The sequence below is a fragment of the Dermacentor silvarum genome, chromosome 4 (assembly GCF_013339745.2).
Source record: "Dermacentor silvarum isolate Dsil-2018 chromosome 4, BIME_Dsil_1.4, whole genome shotgun sequence".
Taxonomy (NCBI): domain Eukaryota; kingdom Metazoa; phylum Arthropoda; class Arachnida; order Ixodida; family Ixodidae; genus Dermacentor; species Dermacentor silvarum.
The window spans coordinates 153,410,516-153,427,275 of NC_051157.2; the positions used below are offsets into that span (position 1 = coordinate 153,410,516).

General features: G+C 45.5%; 9 non-coding genes across 9 annotated transcripts; all 9 read left to right on the plus strand.

The window, feature by feature from the left end:
* Window positions 1-5,679: 5,679 nt before the first annotated feature.
* Window positions 5,680-5,750, plus strand: Trnag-gcc (transfer RNA glycine (anticodon GCC)). Its single transcript has one exon. It is a non-coding gene; the product is annotated as a tRNA-Gly (tRNA).
* Window positions 5,751-5,820: 70 nt separating this feature from the next.
* Window positions 5,821-5,891, plus strand: Trnag-gcc (transfer RNA glycine (anticodon GCC)). The gene has a single exon. It is a non-coding gene; the product is annotated as a tRNA-Gly (tRNA).
* A 70-nt stretch (window positions 5,892-5,961) lies between these two features.
* On the plus strand, window positions 5,962-6,032 carry Trnag-gcc (transfer RNA glycine (anticodon GCC)). The gene has a single exon. It is a non-coding gene; the product is annotated as a tRNA-Gly (tRNA).
* A 72-nt stretch (window positions 6,033-6,104) lies between these two features.
* Window positions 6,105-6,175, plus strand: Trnag-gcc (transfer RNA glycine (anticodon GCC)). Its single transcript has one exon. It is a non-coding gene; the product is annotated as a tRNA-Gly (tRNA).
* Window positions 6,176-11,168: 4,993 nt separating this feature from the next.
* On the plus strand, window positions 11,169-11,239 carry Trnag-gcc (transfer RNA glycine (anticodon GCC)). The gene has a single exon. It is a non-coding gene; the product is annotated as a tRNA-Gly (tRNA).
* Window positions 11,240-11,309: 70 nt separating this feature from the next.
* On the plus strand, window positions 11,310-11,380 carry Trnag-gcc (transfer RNA glycine (anticodon GCC)). The gene has a single exon. It is a non-coding gene; the product is annotated as a tRNA-Gly (tRNA).
* Window positions 11,381-11,450: 70 nt separating this feature from the next.
* Trnag-gcc (transfer RNA glycine (anticodon GCC)) lies at window positions 11,451-11,521 on the plus strand. The gene has a single exon. It is a non-coding gene; the product is annotated as a tRNA-Gly (tRNA).
* A 70-nt stretch (window positions 11,522-11,591) lies between these two features.
* On the plus strand, window positions 11,592-11,662 carry Trnag-gcc (transfer RNA glycine (anticodon GCC)). Its single transcript has one exon. It is a non-coding gene; the product is annotated as a tRNA-Gly (tRNA).
* Window positions 11,663-16,658: 4,996 nt separating this feature from the next.
* Trnag-gcc (transfer RNA glycine (anticodon GCC)) lies at window positions 16,659-16,729 on the plus strand. Its single transcript has one exon. It is a non-coding gene; the product is annotated as a tRNA-Gly (tRNA).
* The last annotated feature ends 31 nt before the right edge of the window (window positions 16,730-16,760 follow it).

Here is a 16,760-nt window from a genome sequence, read left to right on the forward strand (position 1 = left end):
TTAAACAGAAAGTTTAAACTATGGCTATTGAAAGAAGCAGTGTACTTCGGCATAACCTGAAACAGGCAGAAACAAACCTTCGCCACCAACTGCAATTTTTCATCAGCATGGAAAGTGTCCAGCCTGGTGTGTATACTAAGGAAATAAAGGAAGTAAAAACCGAACTCGAAAGGATAGACTCTGAGAAGTACAAAGCGGCCGTTGTGCGATCAAGGTCTGAGAAGCTGTGGGCGGGAGAAGCGCCAACAAAACGAGCCCTCTCAGACGAGAAAAGGTACGCGTGTCGGAAGGAAATCCGCCAGATAGCTAAAGGCAATGATATCACGTCCGACCAAAACGACATCAAGCAAGGGATCGCCGATCACTTCAAAGCCTTCTTGAGTCAACCACGTGAACCTAAAGAAGGCTACGAGATGGAATTCCTTTCATTGATGCCTAGGCTAGATGAAGAAGTTAAGACACGGCTTGAACATCCCATTACCCTGAGTGAGATAGAGTGCGCAATAGACGAGTTGGCCCCCGGTAAAGCACCTGGGCCTGTTGGCTTAGGGGCCACTTTCTATAAAACTTTTAAGTCTGCGCTGGTTCATGTCCTCCAACTAGTGATTAGCGAAGCGTACGACCGAAAAAGATTGCCCTTGTCTTTCACAACATCGCATATCGTACTAATCCCGAAGAGTGATGATGAAAAGAAACGCTTGTTGCCTGGCTCATATCGCCCGATAACTCTAGCCAACGTTGACTATAAAATATTCACGAAAGTATTAGCAAAACGACTGCAAAGTGTCATCAAAACATTGGTAGGGCCGCACCAGACTTGTGGCATTAAAGGCCGCAGTATTACCACAAATGTACACGTGGCTCGAAGTGTGCTAGAGTGTTGCGATGCGATTGGCGATTACGTCGCGATGATGCAGATCGATTTGGCAAAAGCCTTCGACCTCGTCTCGCACAAGGCTCTGCTAGGCATACTTGAACATACAAATGTTGGCAGTGTGATAACGGAAGGTGTCACGATGGCTTACAAAGACTGCTCAACGCGAATTATTGTTAATGGGGAGCTCACCGATAGCTTTCGTGTGCTCTCGTCGGTGCGTCAAGGATGCCCGCTTTCGCCCCTTCTTTTTGCTGCTTATCTCGAGCCACTCTGTTTGGCCATTAAAAACAACGAACGCATAGCAGGCTATCGACTACAGGCGGCACGTGTTAAAATATTGGCGTATGCAGACGACATCGCTATTTTCTGCAAAGATAAAGCGAGCATTAAAGAGGCAACTGCTATAGTCGAAAAGTTTTGCGATTCAACTGGAGCCCAGATAAACTGGGATAAAGTTATGGCTTCTGGCATGGGAGTTGGGAAGACACGCCGGAGACCTTTTCTCGATTGAATTGGTCAAGGTTACCTACACAGTACCTGGGGGTACCTCTCGGAAACTACCGTGAGCCCGAACCGTACTGGCTCGACCAAGTTTCGAGAGCAAAGGAAAAGGCTGACGGTTGGAGAGGCAAGCAATTGTCAATGTTTTCTAGAGCCACCGTTTGCAACCTTTTTTTAGTTTCCAAGATATGGTTTGTTATGAATGTGTTGTGTGCTGCGCGGGTAAGCGTACAAAAATTCACCGCATTTTCGCCACTTTCATTTGGGCCTCTACCTGGGAGAGGACGAGTCGAACAAATTTGTTTTTCCCGGTCAAGAAAGGTGGGCTTGGTCTGGTTCACTTGTTTTTGCGACAAATTGTGTCACGCTTTGTGTTTCTGCGGGATCAGAATGATCTCTTTCTTCGAACGCTAATTCAGGTACGACTGAGTAGACTTCTCCCGGGATTTGTTGTTTCGTCGGCTCAGAACATGCCGGGAACCGTGACTGGGTACCTGCGTGAAGTGGTGCTGGCGTATAGGATGTTGAATGTGCGTTTTTCGCAGCAGTATCTGTCCACTGTTACAAAAAACAAATTGTACAGAGATCTCGTGGACACGATGCTACCTGTACCTTTGTACCGTTCGCCACACCGTGGAGGCCCCGGACAGGCGACGTTTTAAAGAGAGTCAAGAAAATGCCAGTACGGCCATCGACTAAGTCTTTCTTTTTCAAATTACATACAAACACACTTCCCGTTAAGACCTGGCTTCAGAGCAAGGGTATTTTCATCCCCTGGACAACTGACTGCTTTTTATGTAAAAAACCTGAAACAATAGAACATGTTTTCCTAGATTGCTGGGACCCGATCTTTCACTGGGACGTCCTGCAGAGAACGCTGAAGAAACAGTTACCTCTGGACCCGTATGGAATAGGCTTCTTGCCAGTAGATTCCTCAGAGGAAGTACCGTATGACCTCATTATGGTCCTGGGCCTCCACGCGATGTGGAAAACTCGCATGCAATTTGAACATGCAGACATCGTTGTGATACCGGTGCGAGAACACTTCATTGAGAGTGTTGTTTACGTGAGAGACGCGTACAAAGTACTGCCTGATCCACCACAATGGATGTCTGTACTCGATGAACTGGTGTCAATGAAAAGATTTTAGTACTGTGCTAGCCAAAGTGTGGTTGGCACGTTTTATCATATTGTAAACCTTGATTTTGTGTGTCGAAGACGGCAATAAAGAAAAAAAAAGCGTTGGTGGTTAATAATAAGCCCATCCGTGATAAAAGTGCACTACAGCTTCGTGCTTTAACAGAAAACTGTGACCTTGTAGACGTTGGTGATGTTCTTCGTGGGAATCATGTGCAGTTTACGCACTTTCAGCTTCAAAGCCACGCTAGATTAGACCGTGCGTATATTTCCGCTAGTATTTTATCATTGTGTAGCAACTACATAGTTAAACACGTTAGCTTCAGTGACCATAGTCTTGTAATGTTTCAAATAGGAAATAAAAGAAAAACAACTGCATTTAACTGGGATCTATGGAAATTAAATGAAAACCTTTTGAAAGACGAAACGTTTGTTAAACTGGTGGGTCAAAGTGTAAAGAGGCTTTGCTTATTGATACATGTTTTAGCGCGGTTTGGGAGAACTTTAAAAGTGAAGTTAAAATGTGTGCAATTGAGAGGTCAAGCATCATACGGTACAAAGAAAGACAAAAAGAAAACGAGCTACAAGCCACACTTGATTATCTTTTAAATGCAGATAGCACGATACCCGGATTGTTTAGTAAAGAAATTAAAGAAGTGAAAAGACAGATGGAATGCATTGCGGAGGAAAGATATAAAGGCGCCGTGGTAAGGGCACGTGCGGAAAGGTTCTTGGTGGGCGAAGCACCCACCAAACGCACGCTCGCTGAAGAAAAGAGGTATGCCACAAGAAACGTGATTAAAGAAATACGATATCAGGACATGGTTTCGTCAGACCAGAAGGTTATCGAAATGGCTTTTCTTGAACGGTACCGAAGATTGTTGGGCAACGAAGTTGAAATGCAAGATCCGTTTGTAAAAGAGTTTCTGGCGCTCATGCACAAACTAGACGAGGACGTTAAAAACGATCTTGAAAGACCCATCACAATAAAGGAAGTTCAGCAAGCGATTGATGACCTTAGTAACGGCAAGACACCTGGACCAGACGGCATCGGGGCAGCCTTTTACAAGTTTTTCAAGGCAGAAATGTCAGAAATGCTTCATCGTACTATAACAGAGGCCTATGATGTTAAACAATTGCCCATATCTTTCAAGAAAAGCCATATTATACTTATACCGAAAACTGAAGACCCTGAGAGATTGCAGTCGGTGGAAAATTACAGGCCCATAACTCTGACAAATGTCGACTATAAAGTGTATATGAAGGTCATTGCAACAAGACTTCAAACAGTAATTACCGGTATTGTTGGTGCACACCAAACGTGCGGAATAAGAGGAAGAAGTATCTTTAACAATATTCATACTGCAAGAACAGTTTTAGAGTGCTGTGAAATGTCAGGTGGCCGTATAGCCATGATTCAATTAGATTTGGAAAAGGCATTTGACAGGGTGTGTCATAGCATACTTTTTGCACTGCTGGATTATGTCAATGTAGGCGCGGTAATAAGTGACGGTGTGAAAATGGCATATGATAATTGTCAGACTAAACTTGTAATCAACAAAAAACTCAGCGAAGACATAACCGTACGTTCTAGTGTCCGTCAAGGATGCCCCGCCTCAGCCTTATTGTTTGCTATTTATTTAGAGCCATTTTGTTTAAGAGTGCTGAACAATAAAAAAATAACCGGATATCAGTTTTTATCGCATGAAATAAAGGTTTTGGCATATGCAGATGACATCGCGATTTTTTGTGAAAATAAAGAGAGCATAAAAGAGGCGGTCAGTGACGCAAGAGCCTTCTGTAGACTCACTGGAAGCGCCATTAGCTGGCAAAAGTGTCTAGGATTTTGGCACGGGACTTGGGAATCCAGACCAGACCAAATTGAAGGGATCAACTTTAGCACTTCTCCGTCCAAGTACCTGGGCATCCCATTAGAGTGCTATAACGAAAATGCCGAACAGTGGACTGACCAAATGGAACACATTAAGACACAAACAACAAAATGGGTGGATGCGACCTGTCGATATTTGCACGCGCAACGGTTTGCAATGTGTTTCTAGTGGCCAAAATTCTTTATATGCTACAAGTGCTATGCATGTCGAGAATGTGCGTGCAAAAGATTCACCGAGTCTTTGCTATCTTTATCTGGAGATCCACTTGGGAGCGGACCGGCAGGATAAATCTGTTTCACTCTGTTAAGAAGGGCGGACTTGGCCTTTCGCATTTGTTCCTTAAGCAGATTGTTTCACGATATTTTTTCTTGCGCGATCAAAGGGATGGTTTTATACGTACGGTCATGCAAGTGCGCCTGCGGGATGCGCTGCCGGAGTACATTGCATCGTCCTTTCACGCACCGCATGTAGCACCGAAAGGATTCTTGAAAGAAGTTGTTCATGCTGTTCGCTTTCTCAAAGTGCATTTTTCGCTCGATTATTTGTCATTAGTAACCAAAAAAACAACTGTATAAGGATTTAGTTGACGTGTTATGCCCTGTACCTTTGTATCGGGCAAAGTATGCATTAGGACCCGAACGGGATGTACTGAAACGTGTAAAGAAAATGCCTATCAGAGCATCAACTAAAACATTTTTCTTTCTGCTGCACAGTGGCACGCTGCCTGTTAAACCATGGTTAAAAGAAAAAGGTATTTATCTACCTTGGGGTGTAAATTGTATGATATGCAATAAGCCAGAAACAATTGAACACATTTTCTTAGATTGCTCGGATTCAATTTTCTTGTGGGACGTCTTACAGAGGACCTTTAAAAAGGATTTCCCGCTCACGCCATTCGGAATTCGGTTCTTGCCTTTTGAACAAACAGGAGGCGTGCCATGTGATATGATGATGCTGGTTACCAGGCATAGTGTCTGGAAAACAAGAATGGATATCAGACACGAACATGTTGATCCCAAGCCAGCGAAGATATATTTTGCTGAAACTATTACATATGTTAGAGATGTGTTCAAGGCTCTTAACGAGCCACCTGAATGGTTGCATATGATTGAAAAATTATTGGAGACTAAACCTTACTAACCAAGCTACACGGGACATGCTGTCAGTCCCGTTTTTAGTACGTGTAGAGATTTGTCTAGTTATGTTGAATTCAGAGATATGAATTCTTGTGTGACGTGTACTTGACAAAATCCGGAAATAAAGAAAAAAAAAGCGTCGGTGGTTCAGTGGTAGAATACTCGCCTGCCACGCGGGTGGCCCGGGTTCGATTCCCGGCCGACGCAGTTTTCTTTTTTAGCGATGCTAAGTGATGTTGCACACGTGTCCGATCTACGTATGAAGGTCCGTCACAGGGCGTCGGTGGTTCAGTGGTAGAATACTCGCCTGCCACGCGGGTGGCCCGGGTTCGATTCCCGGCCGACGCAGTTTTCTTTTTTAGCGATGCTAAGGGATGTTGCGCACGTGTCCGATCTACGTATGAAGGTCCGTCACAGGGCGTCGGTGGTTCAGTGGTAGAATACTCGCCTGCCACGCGGGTGGCCCGGGTTCGATTCCCGGCCGACGCAGTTTTCTTTTTTAGCGATGCTAAGGGATGTTGCGCACCGTGTCCGAATCTACGTATGAAGGTCCGTTACAGGGCGTCGGTGGTTCAGTGGTAGAATACTCGCCTGCCACGCGGGTGGCCCGGGTTCGATTCCCGGCCGACGCAGTTTTCTTTTTTAGCGACTGCTAAGGGATGTTGCGCACGTGTCCGATCTACGTATGAAGGTCCGTCACAGGGCGTCGGTGGTTCAATTCCACTTCCGGCCACCGTAGCGTGCGGACGTGCGTCTCATGAGCTCCCAAGGAGCAGGTATAGCCGCCCCCCGAGGCGGCGGTAACAGGTCAACCGAGATGTTCAGCCAGGACTACCAAATTGTTTTGCCGACTTTGCCCTCAGGTACGACTGTGAAGGACACTGTCTTTTTACACGCCGATTTGAAAGCCAGGCCGTATAGGGTCGAACATTTTAGAGATGCACTCGAGCAACTTTCGCTACTGCCGGAAGTGGTCGCACTAGGTGCTTATCAAATGAATCATGTCTGGGCGGTGACGTTCTGTGACAACGAAGCAAAGAAAAAGATGCTGGCAGCTGGAAACTTCACTGTGAAAGACCGACGCTGCGTTGTAGTCGATCCGTGCAACCAGGCGCTAAGGATAAAGCTGTACTGGCTTTTGCATGGCGTTCCCGATGAAGACGTGCGCACTGCATTGGCTCCATTCGGCAAAGTCCTGGAAGTCACCAGAGATAAGTGGCGTGTTCAAGGCTGTAACGAGAAGAATACTACAACGAGGTCAGTGACCTTACAACTGAAGGTGGGCGTGAGTACGGATGACTTGCCGCATCAACTGCGAGTTGCGGAAGACCTGGCGCTTGTCTCTGTTCCGGGCAGAGCACCGCTCTGCCTCCGGTGTCACGGCATCGGACACATGCGACGAGACTGTCGTGTCCCACGCTGTGGCCATTGTCGCCGCTATGGCCACGATGAGACCATGTGCGTGCGATCTTATGCATCAGTAGCAGGACCACCGCGAAGTTATGATACGTCGGAACATATTATGGACCTGAATGACGCCAAGGAAGCTACACGGGAAGATGAGCATGAAGACTCCGCTGTGACAACTGTTGAGACAAAGCCACCCGGAAAGAAAGATACGAACACGAAGGACACCAACGAAGACGAAGGCCCCGTAGCCGCGGCAACTAACACAGACAAAGAGCCCGCTAGTCAACATGAAGTTGCTAATACGACTATGCCTTCAAAAGATATAATTGAAGTGACGGAAGCTCCCGAGGTCGCAATGGAAACAGTTACCAGCGCTGCAGCGAAGCGTACCCGTGATGAAACCCAAGACAACAGACAGAACAACGGCCAGACGAGCACAGGGGAACCACCTACGAAGACGGGCACTGCTCGTCGCAGCATCACGCATTTCAAGCCCAATGTACCACCCGACCGGAGACCGACGCCCACAGAGCCCCCGCCTTAGCGAGGGAACTGTTTGTGTAGTGAGAACTCGAACAGTCCGATCACTGATCGGGCCTCTTTATGTGACAAGATGGCTCTAAACCCACCAGCAACAAAAACGATGTCGGAGCCTACCATCCTGTCGAACGGCGATGTGAGTACTACAAGTATTGTAAAACCTGTTTAATATGGCTAACAAACTAAAATTTCCTTTACGCATAGCGACCTTAAATGTGCGTGGCTTGTCAGCCCGCAGGAAACAATACCAGCTAAGTCGCCTTCTCTTAGAAAATGATCTGGATCTGATCGCCGTACAAGAAACAAAAATCGAGACCCAAGAGCAAACAGATCGAATGGTGGAAACTTTCAGAGCTAGATTTAATATTTGCGTGTCGCATGCTGTGGGTACGTCTGGAGGCTGCTTGATATTATATCGAAATTCTATAGATATTGTTGAAGAAGCAGTTATAGCATGCCAGAGTGGCCGGTTTGTTGTGTTGGATTTTGGATTTTGTGGTATGTTATGGCGGGCCCTATGCGTTTACGCGCCTAATACACCCCAAGAAAGACGTGATTTTTTTGGAACTATACAATCGTATGTAAAGTGTGACCGAAATGTCATCCTGTTTGGCGACTTTAATTGTGTGCAAAGACCAGAGGATAGAAGTAAAAAGTTACTGGCGAGAGACAAAAGTGCGATGTATTTGACAGAATTTGTAAATGAACATGACCTAGAAGATGTAGGAAGCGTACTAGTCTCTGGAAACGGCACGGCGTACACCCACTTCCAAGGTGATTGCCATGCCAGGTTAGACCGTATTTATGTGCCTGCTCTTTTTTGCCTGATAGTGTTGACTATCACGTCAAATGTGTTAGTTTCAGTGATCACTGTTTAGTAACAGTTACTATGGGCACAAAAGAAAAAGCTTCCAAATTTAATTGGTTTACTTGGAAGTTCAACGATAAATTATTACAAGATCAACCTTTTCTTGAAAAACTAAAAGAAAAGATACATAACTTGTTGTGTGATGAGTCAGGTAGCATTTCAGCTTCATGGGAAATCTTTAAATCAGAGATAAAACTTGCTGCGATTGACCGAGCATGTGTGCTACACAGAAAAGAAAAAGAGAAAGAAAAGGAACTTTATACCACGCTAGAATTTATGATTGCAACGGAAAACTACAAGCCGGGTTTGTTTGCAAAGCAAATAAAAGAAATTAAAAGTAAGCTAGAAGCAGTTGACATTGAAAGATATCGAGGCGCAGTAGTCAGGGCACGCGCAGAGCGGTTTTGGTGCGGGGAAACGCCCACCAAACGAGCGCTAGGCGATGAAAAGCGGCATGCAGTAAAAAAAGAAATAAAACGAAATTTGTTATCACAACCGTGTTACCACAGATAGTAATATCATTGAAATGGCCTTCGTTGAGCGCTTCCGTAACTTACTAAATCATAAGAAAGAAGACACCGAGCTGTTTAAAAATAACTTCCTGCCACTAATGCCTAAATTAGAAAAAGAACTATGTGAGGAGCTAGAAAGAGCAATTACCGTGAAAGAAGTTGAAAAAGCAATTGATGAGTTAAGCCTTGGTAAATCACCTGAACCAGATGGACTAGGGGCAGCTTTCTATAAATGCTTTAAAGCATAAATGGCAGAAGTATTGCACCGCGTAATAAATTAGTGTTACGAAATGAAAAGGGTGCCCCCATCATTTAGGATGACACATGTGGTACTAATTCCAACGACCAATGATCCTTTGAAGTTACGCTCTGTAGGGGCTTACAGACCGATAAGCCTCACAAATGTTGATTATAAAGTTCACATGAAAGTGCTTGCTAAGCGACTTCAAAAAGTAATTAAAATACTAATTGGACCTCACCAGACCTGTGGAATCCAAGGAAGAACGATATACACTAATATCCACGTTGCCAGAAGCATACTTGAATCATGTGATGCCGAAGAAGGTCGGGTTGCCATGCTACAGTTAGACCTTGAAAAGGCGTTTGATAAGGTTACACACGAAATTTACTATTAATACTGGAACACACCAATGTAGGTTCTGTCATTCTAGATGGTGTGCGAATGGCTTATGAAGGCTGTACCACTAAACTAGTAATAAATAAGCAACTTAGTGAAAGTATAACAGTTACCTCTAGTCTGCGCCAAGGATGTCCAGTCTCGTCATTGTTATTTGCTCTGTATGTAGAACCTTTCTGTTTAAAGATTCTTCAGAACCCCACTATTCAAGGCTTCCGATACTGTAATAATGAAGTCAAAGTGTTGGCATATGCCGACGATATTGCTGTGTTTTGTTCAGACATAAAAAGTGTTGAAATAGTAGTGAAAGAGACTACAGCCTTTTGTGAAGCCACAGGAAGTGCTGTCAACTGGACAAAGAGTCTCGGCATTTGGTATGGAAACTGGCCAATCACACCAGAGGTGTACTGCAACATGCAATGGTCGAATTCGCCAAACGTATACCTTGGAGTGCCACTGCAACACCATAATTCAACGACTGGTTATTGGCTTGAGGAAGCTGATAGAGTAAGAGACCAGACTCAGAAATGGGGCGGTCACAAATTCTCAGTATTTACAAGAGCAAATGTGTGCAATACATTTCTAGTGGCCAAAATATTCTATGTATTGCAGGTATTGAGTATGACAAGAATGACAATACAGAAACTCCACCGAGTGTTTGCAGTTTTTATTTGGGGCTCCAGTTGGGAGCGCACAAGCCGATGCAATCTGTTTCATGCAGTGCGGAACGGCGGACTAGGGCTGTCACATTTGTTCTTGAAACAAGTAGTTTCAAGATTTATCTTTTTGCGTGATCAGAGTGATACATTTTTGAGAACTGTAATACAAGTACGCCTGCGGAACCATCTTGCGGATTATGTTGTGTCAACCAGCGCTGCAACACATGGTGCACTACCATGTTTCCTGCGCGAGGTAGTGGCTGCTTATCGCATTGTTCGCGCGCATTTTTCTCTTGAATACCTTTGCATTGTAGGAAAGAAAAAGTTGTATAAAGATTTAGTGGATGTTTTTCTTCCGACACCTTTATATAGGGCAAACTATTATTTGGGTGATGAAAGAAACGTGTTGAAAAGAGTTAAGCGAATGCCTGTACGAAGCTCTGCGAAAACATTTTTCTTTCAATTGCACACAGAAACGCTCCCTGTGAAGCCATGGCTTCAAAGCAAGGGTATTTTTGTTCCCTGGACAATAAACTGTAGAATATGCCAGAAACCGGAAACTATTGAGCATATATTTCTGGATTGCCACGATGCACGATTTTTGTGGGACATTCTTCAGCGCACAATTAAAAAAGATTTAGTACTGTCACCATTTGGCATACGTTCTTGCCTTATGACGAAACAGGGGGCGTTCCTAGTGATATGGTTATGTTGCTTTGTATGCATGCACTTTGGAAAACACGGATGGCAGATAGATATGCTGACATTGATGCACGACCAGCGCGACAATATTTCATGGAAAGCGTTATCTATACAAGAGATGTACTGAACTTTGCGGTCAACGCTCCTCAATGGGTGACGCAATTGGATGAATTCGCGTCACTAAAGCCTTTTTAAAATTGCATCATGCTCAAGACTAGCTGATGTATTTTACCTTTTGAAATATTCCTCACTTGTATTACTGTATGTTGTTGAAAACGGAAATAAATAAAAAAAAAAGCGTCGGTGGTTCAGTGGTAGAATACTCGCCTGCCACGAGGGTGGCCCGGGTTCGATTCCCGGCCGACGCAGTTTCCTTTTTTAGCGATGCTAAGGGATGTTGCGCACGTGTCCGATCTACGTATGAAGGTCCGTCACAGGGCGTCGGTGGTTCAGTGGTAGAATACTCGCCTGCCACGCGGGTGGCCCGGGTTCGATTCCCGGCCGACGCAGTTTTCTTTTTTAGCGATGCTAAGTGATGTTGCGCACGTGTCCGTTCTACGTATGAAGGTCCGTCACAGGGCGTCGGTGGTTCAGTGGTAGAATACTCGCCTGCCACGCGGGTGGCCCGGGTTCGATTCCCGGCCGACGCAGTTTTCTTCTTTAGCGATGCTAAGGGATGTTGCGCACGTGTCCGATCTACGTATGAAGGTCCGTCACAGGGCGTCGGTGGTTCAGTGGTAGAATACTCGCCTGCCACGCGGGTGGCCCGGGTTCGATTCCCGGTCGACGCAGTTTTCTTTTTTAGCGATGCTAAGTGATGTTGCGCACGTGTCCGATCTACGTATGAAGGTCCGTCACAGGGCGTCGGTGGTTCAGTCATTCCACTTCCGGCCACCGCTGTGTACGGACGTGGGTAACATGGGCTCCGAAGGAGCGGATTCAGCGGCGCATTCAAGCCGCGGTAACAGGTCTTTTGCTTCAGTCGACCAGGACTACCAAGTTATTCTGCCTCAACTTCCATCAGGTCAGGTTGTGATGAATACCATCTTTCTTCATGCGGATTTGCGGATGCGGCCATACCGCGTAGAAGACTTTCGGGATGCCATGGAACAGCTTGGTGCGCTCCCCGACGTTATCGCTTTGGGGGCGTACCGGATGAACCACGTTTGGGCCGTGACTTTCAAGAACGCTGAAGCAACAAGGAAAATGTTGTCTATCGGAGACATACAAGTCAAGAATCGCCGATGCCTTGTGGTAAACCCAAACGACCAAGGACTACGACTGAAGCTGCACTGGCTTCTTTATGGCGTCAGCGATGACCTAGTGCGTGCGGCCTTGGCACCGTATGGTAAAGTGACAGAAGTCACAAAGGAAAAATGGCGTGTACGCGGCATTACAGACAGAGCATCTACAACCCGCCAAGTCGCCATGAAACTCAATTCCGGTGTCACTATCGATGACTTACCACACCAGTTGCGGGTAGGAAATGAACTCGCTCTGGTTGTTGTGCCAAACCGAGCACCACTATGCCTCCGTTGCAACACCACCGGCCACATCCGACGTGACTGTCGTGTGCCTCGCTGTTCGCAGTGTAGGCGCTTCGGTCACACCGACGCGGAATGCGTGACCACCTACGCAAGCATCACAGGAAAAGCAAGTAAAGACGTGGAGACTGAGCTCATAATGGATGAAGCCGACGCCGAGGAAGCCGCTAGCGACTCGCGAAAGCAGACAGACGTGAAGGAAGCGAATCACGAGGCCGTCCCTACCAACGCGTGGAAGGGTGTTTTTCCTGACAACACCACACCCCAGACAAGCGAAGTCTCGTTGACCGGGGAAATGCAGGAGAAGGACAAAGGCAAGGTAGTGGAAGCAGAGTTGGCCGTGGAAGCGCAAGCCGACGCGCAAGTCATGGAAGTTGAATCTGGTGCTTCTGCCAAGAGACCGCGCGACGAAGCAGGCAACGAAGTGGTAAAGCCCAGTGCAAGCGGCGGTGACGAACCGCCCACCAAAACAGTCATGATGGCCGGCCTTCAAACGGGCCGACGACCGAGCTTCAAACCGAAGCCAACCGTCCCTCCTGACCGGAAAATGGAGGGAACTATGCCCTCGTAGCGAGGGACAACGCATAGCCCACCGAATTGCCCAGTTAGGATATCAAAGCACCCACCATGGCTTCAAGGCACCTAGCAGCTCAACCACAGCGCAGTAAACAGGCGAACTGCTTGCTGGACGCGACGTTGCCCATCGCAGCAACGAGTCAACCGAATACCAGCACAAAATATCGAGGTAAATTCCATGCGGTCCACCTGTTTCGGTTTAACCATGGCTCTTGACCTTACGAAGCCCCTTCGTCTAGGCACTTTAAACGTTCGTGGTTTGGCAAGCCGGAGACGCCAATACCAAGTAAGCCGGCTTTTCCAAGAAAATAATTTAGATATAGTAGCAGTGCAAGAGACAAAGGTGGAAGGCCAGGAACAGACGGACCGCATGGTGCAGCCATTTAGAGCGCAGTACAACGTGTGCGTGTGTCATGCGGTTGGCACTTCGGGAGGCTGCGCTCTCTTTATTCGTAATAGTGTTGGTATTGTAGAAGAACAAGTAACTATATGTGGAACTGGCCGATTTGTCATACTTGATTTTTCTTTTGCCGCCGTTAAGTGGCGAGTATTGTGTGTGTATGCTCCAAATGATGAATGTGCACGTAGAGCGTTTTTTGAACAACTAGAAGAGTACCTGAAGTGTGAGCGATACGTAATTTTGATGGGAGATTTTAATTGTGTGTGCAGACCAGAAGATCGCGCCAAAAAACAGCAACGTAAAGATACGAGCGCGCAGTTTTTACATGTACTTGTAAACGATTATGATTTGGAAGATGTCGGTAGTATTTTATCGGCGGGGAAAACATCCGTTTATACACACTATCAAGGTGAAAGTCATGCGCGATTAGACCGAGCGTACGTTGCATTGCAGCTTGTGCCACTGTGTCAGAGTTACGAAATTAAACACGTATCATTTTCTGACCATAGTCTAGTAATGTTTAATTTAGGGGAAAAACGAAAAGAAACGAATTTTAACTGGGATCTTTGGAAATTTAATGCGAAACTGCTTGATGATGAATGCTTTGTGAATGATATAAAAGAAATTATTTGTTCCTCAACGATAGCGCAGACCAATGACTGCATTGAAAGCTGGGAAATTCTCAAAACAAATGTTAAAATGAAAGCGATAGAAAGGGCAACTGTACTGCGTCGCAAGGAAAAACAAGAAGAAAAAGAATTAATTAGCCAACTAGAATTCTTCATGTGTACAGAGTGTGAAAATGCTGGATCTTGCATGAAGCAGATAAAAGAAATAAAAAGTAAGCTCGAACTTATCGACCAAGAACGATATAAAGGAGCTATGGTACGAGCGCGGGCGGAACGATTGTGGAATGGGGAAACGCCCACTAAACGGGCGTTAAGTGACGAAAAGAGATACGCAACAAAAAAAGAAATAGAAGCAATAATATATCAAAACGAGGAAACTTCCGAACCTACCATGATAGAACGAGCATTCGTAGCTCATTATCGCGAACTGCTTGGAAGCAAGAAAAAACTAGAAAAAGGATTTGAGCGAGACTTCCTTAATCTCATGCCACGTTTAGAAGAAGACATTAAAGCAAACCTTGAATTACCAATTACATTACCAGAGATTGAAGATGCCATCGATGGACTAGGTGCAGGAAAAGCTCCCGGGCCAGATGGCTTAGGAGCGGCCTTCTACAAGGCTTTCAAACATCAGCTTAGCCAATTACTGCATTGTGTTTTCGAGGAAATGTATGCAACACAGCGAACGCCACCATCTTTCCGAACATCTCATATTGTGCTAATCCCTAAGTGCGAAGACCCGGTTAAACTGTTGTCAGTAAAATCATACAGGCCAATAAGCCTTACAAACTGCGACTACAAAATATTTACAAAAGTGCTAGCGAAAAGACTTCAAAGTGTCGTAAGACAGCTAGTGGGACCACATCAAACATGTGGCATCAAGGGCCGAACAATTTCCACGAATACGCATGTAGCTCGGTGTGTGCTTGAGTGTTGCGATGCCCTCTCCAGTCGGGTTGCAGTGCTGCAACTAGACTTGGAGAAAGCGTTTGACAATGTATCCCATGAAGTACTCTTTTCATTATTAGAATACGTTAATGTCGGCAGAGTGATATTAAATGGAGTTAAAATGGCCTACTTAGAGTGCAGCACGCGGATTATTATAAACAAAAAGTTAAGTGAACCAATCCATCTTCTCTCCAGTGTTCGGCAAGGATGTGCAATCTCATCATTACTTTTTGATCTCTACTTGGAACCTTTCTGCTTGAGCCTAATTAATAGCCAAAAAGTTCGCGGTTTTATGCTTGAAGCGACAGAAGTCAAGGTACTCGCATACGCTGATGACATTGCTGTCTTTTGTCAGGACCAGGAAAGCATCAAAGAGGTGGTTAGGCTGACGGGTAACTTTTGTAAGGAAGCCGGATGCAAGATTAACTGGGAGAAGACCATAGGGTTTTGGCATGGCGAGTGGAGCGAAAAACCTGAATTATTCGCTGGCGTACAATGGACAGCAATGCCAACAACGTACTTAGGTGCCCCTCTACAATGTTATGACGATCCCGAACAATATTGGAAAGAAGAAACAGAGCGGGTGAAAGATAAGATACTGGGATGGCAGGGTCGGAATCTGTCAATGTTTGCACGTGCGACTACTTGTAATCTGTTTTTAGTTGCCAAGTTATGGTATGTGTTGCAAGTGTTGTTCATGTCCCGGGCTAACCTACAAAAAATTCACAGAGTTTTTGCAGTGTTTATTTGGGGAGGAAGTTGGGAAAGAACTAGTCGCACTAATCTGTTTTTGTCCGTGAAGAAAGGTGGGCTTGGTCTGACGCACCTCTTTATCAGACAAATTGTGTCACGTTTTATGTTTTTAAGGGATCAGAGTGACCCATTTTTGCGCACGGTGATACAAGTTCGCCTGCACAATGCACTACCTGAATTCATTGTTTGTACAAATAAGACCGCGTTACGCGGTATAAGAGGTTACTGGCACGAAGTTGTTGCTGCTTTTCGCATACTTAAGGTGCGTTTTTCGTTTGAATATTTAAGTACAGTGAAAAGGAAAAACCTGTACAGAGATTTATTGGATGTTATGTTGCCTGTTCCCTTGTACAGAAGCATATACACTGGAGGTTCTGGACAAGACGTCTTAAAACGAGTGAAAGGAATGCCGATAAAACCCCATGTAAAATCATTCTTTTTCAAGCTACATACAAACACTTTACCGGTAAAAATGTGGCTACACGACAAAGGAATCTTCGTACCGTGGACAGTCAACTGCATATTATGCAAAAAACCAGAAACAATGGAACATGTATTTATCGATTGCTGGGATCCAATATTTCATTGGGACATCCTTCAGCGAACTATTAAAAAGGAACTGCCGATTACGCCACATGGAATCCGTTATTTACCAGTTGAGAATGATGGTGACATTCCTTACGACATGATAATGGTCCTGAGCCTCCATAGTATATGGAAAACTAGAATGGCAGTAAGACATGCCGACGTTGACCCTCACACTGTAAGGGAAAATTTTATTGAACATGTAGTGTATATGCGAGAGATCTACCGTGCACAGCCACAGCCACCTGATTGGGTGGGACTGCTTGATGAGTTGATCGCTTTCAAAAAGTTTTGAAACCCTCTGTCTTGTTCCCTTCTGTATCATGTAAACAGGCAATAAAGAAAAAAAAAAGCGTCGGTGGTTCAGTGGTAGAATACTCGCCTGCCACGCGGGTGGCCCGGGTTCGATTCCCGGCCGACGCAGTTCTCTTTTTTAGCGACGCTAAGTGCTGTT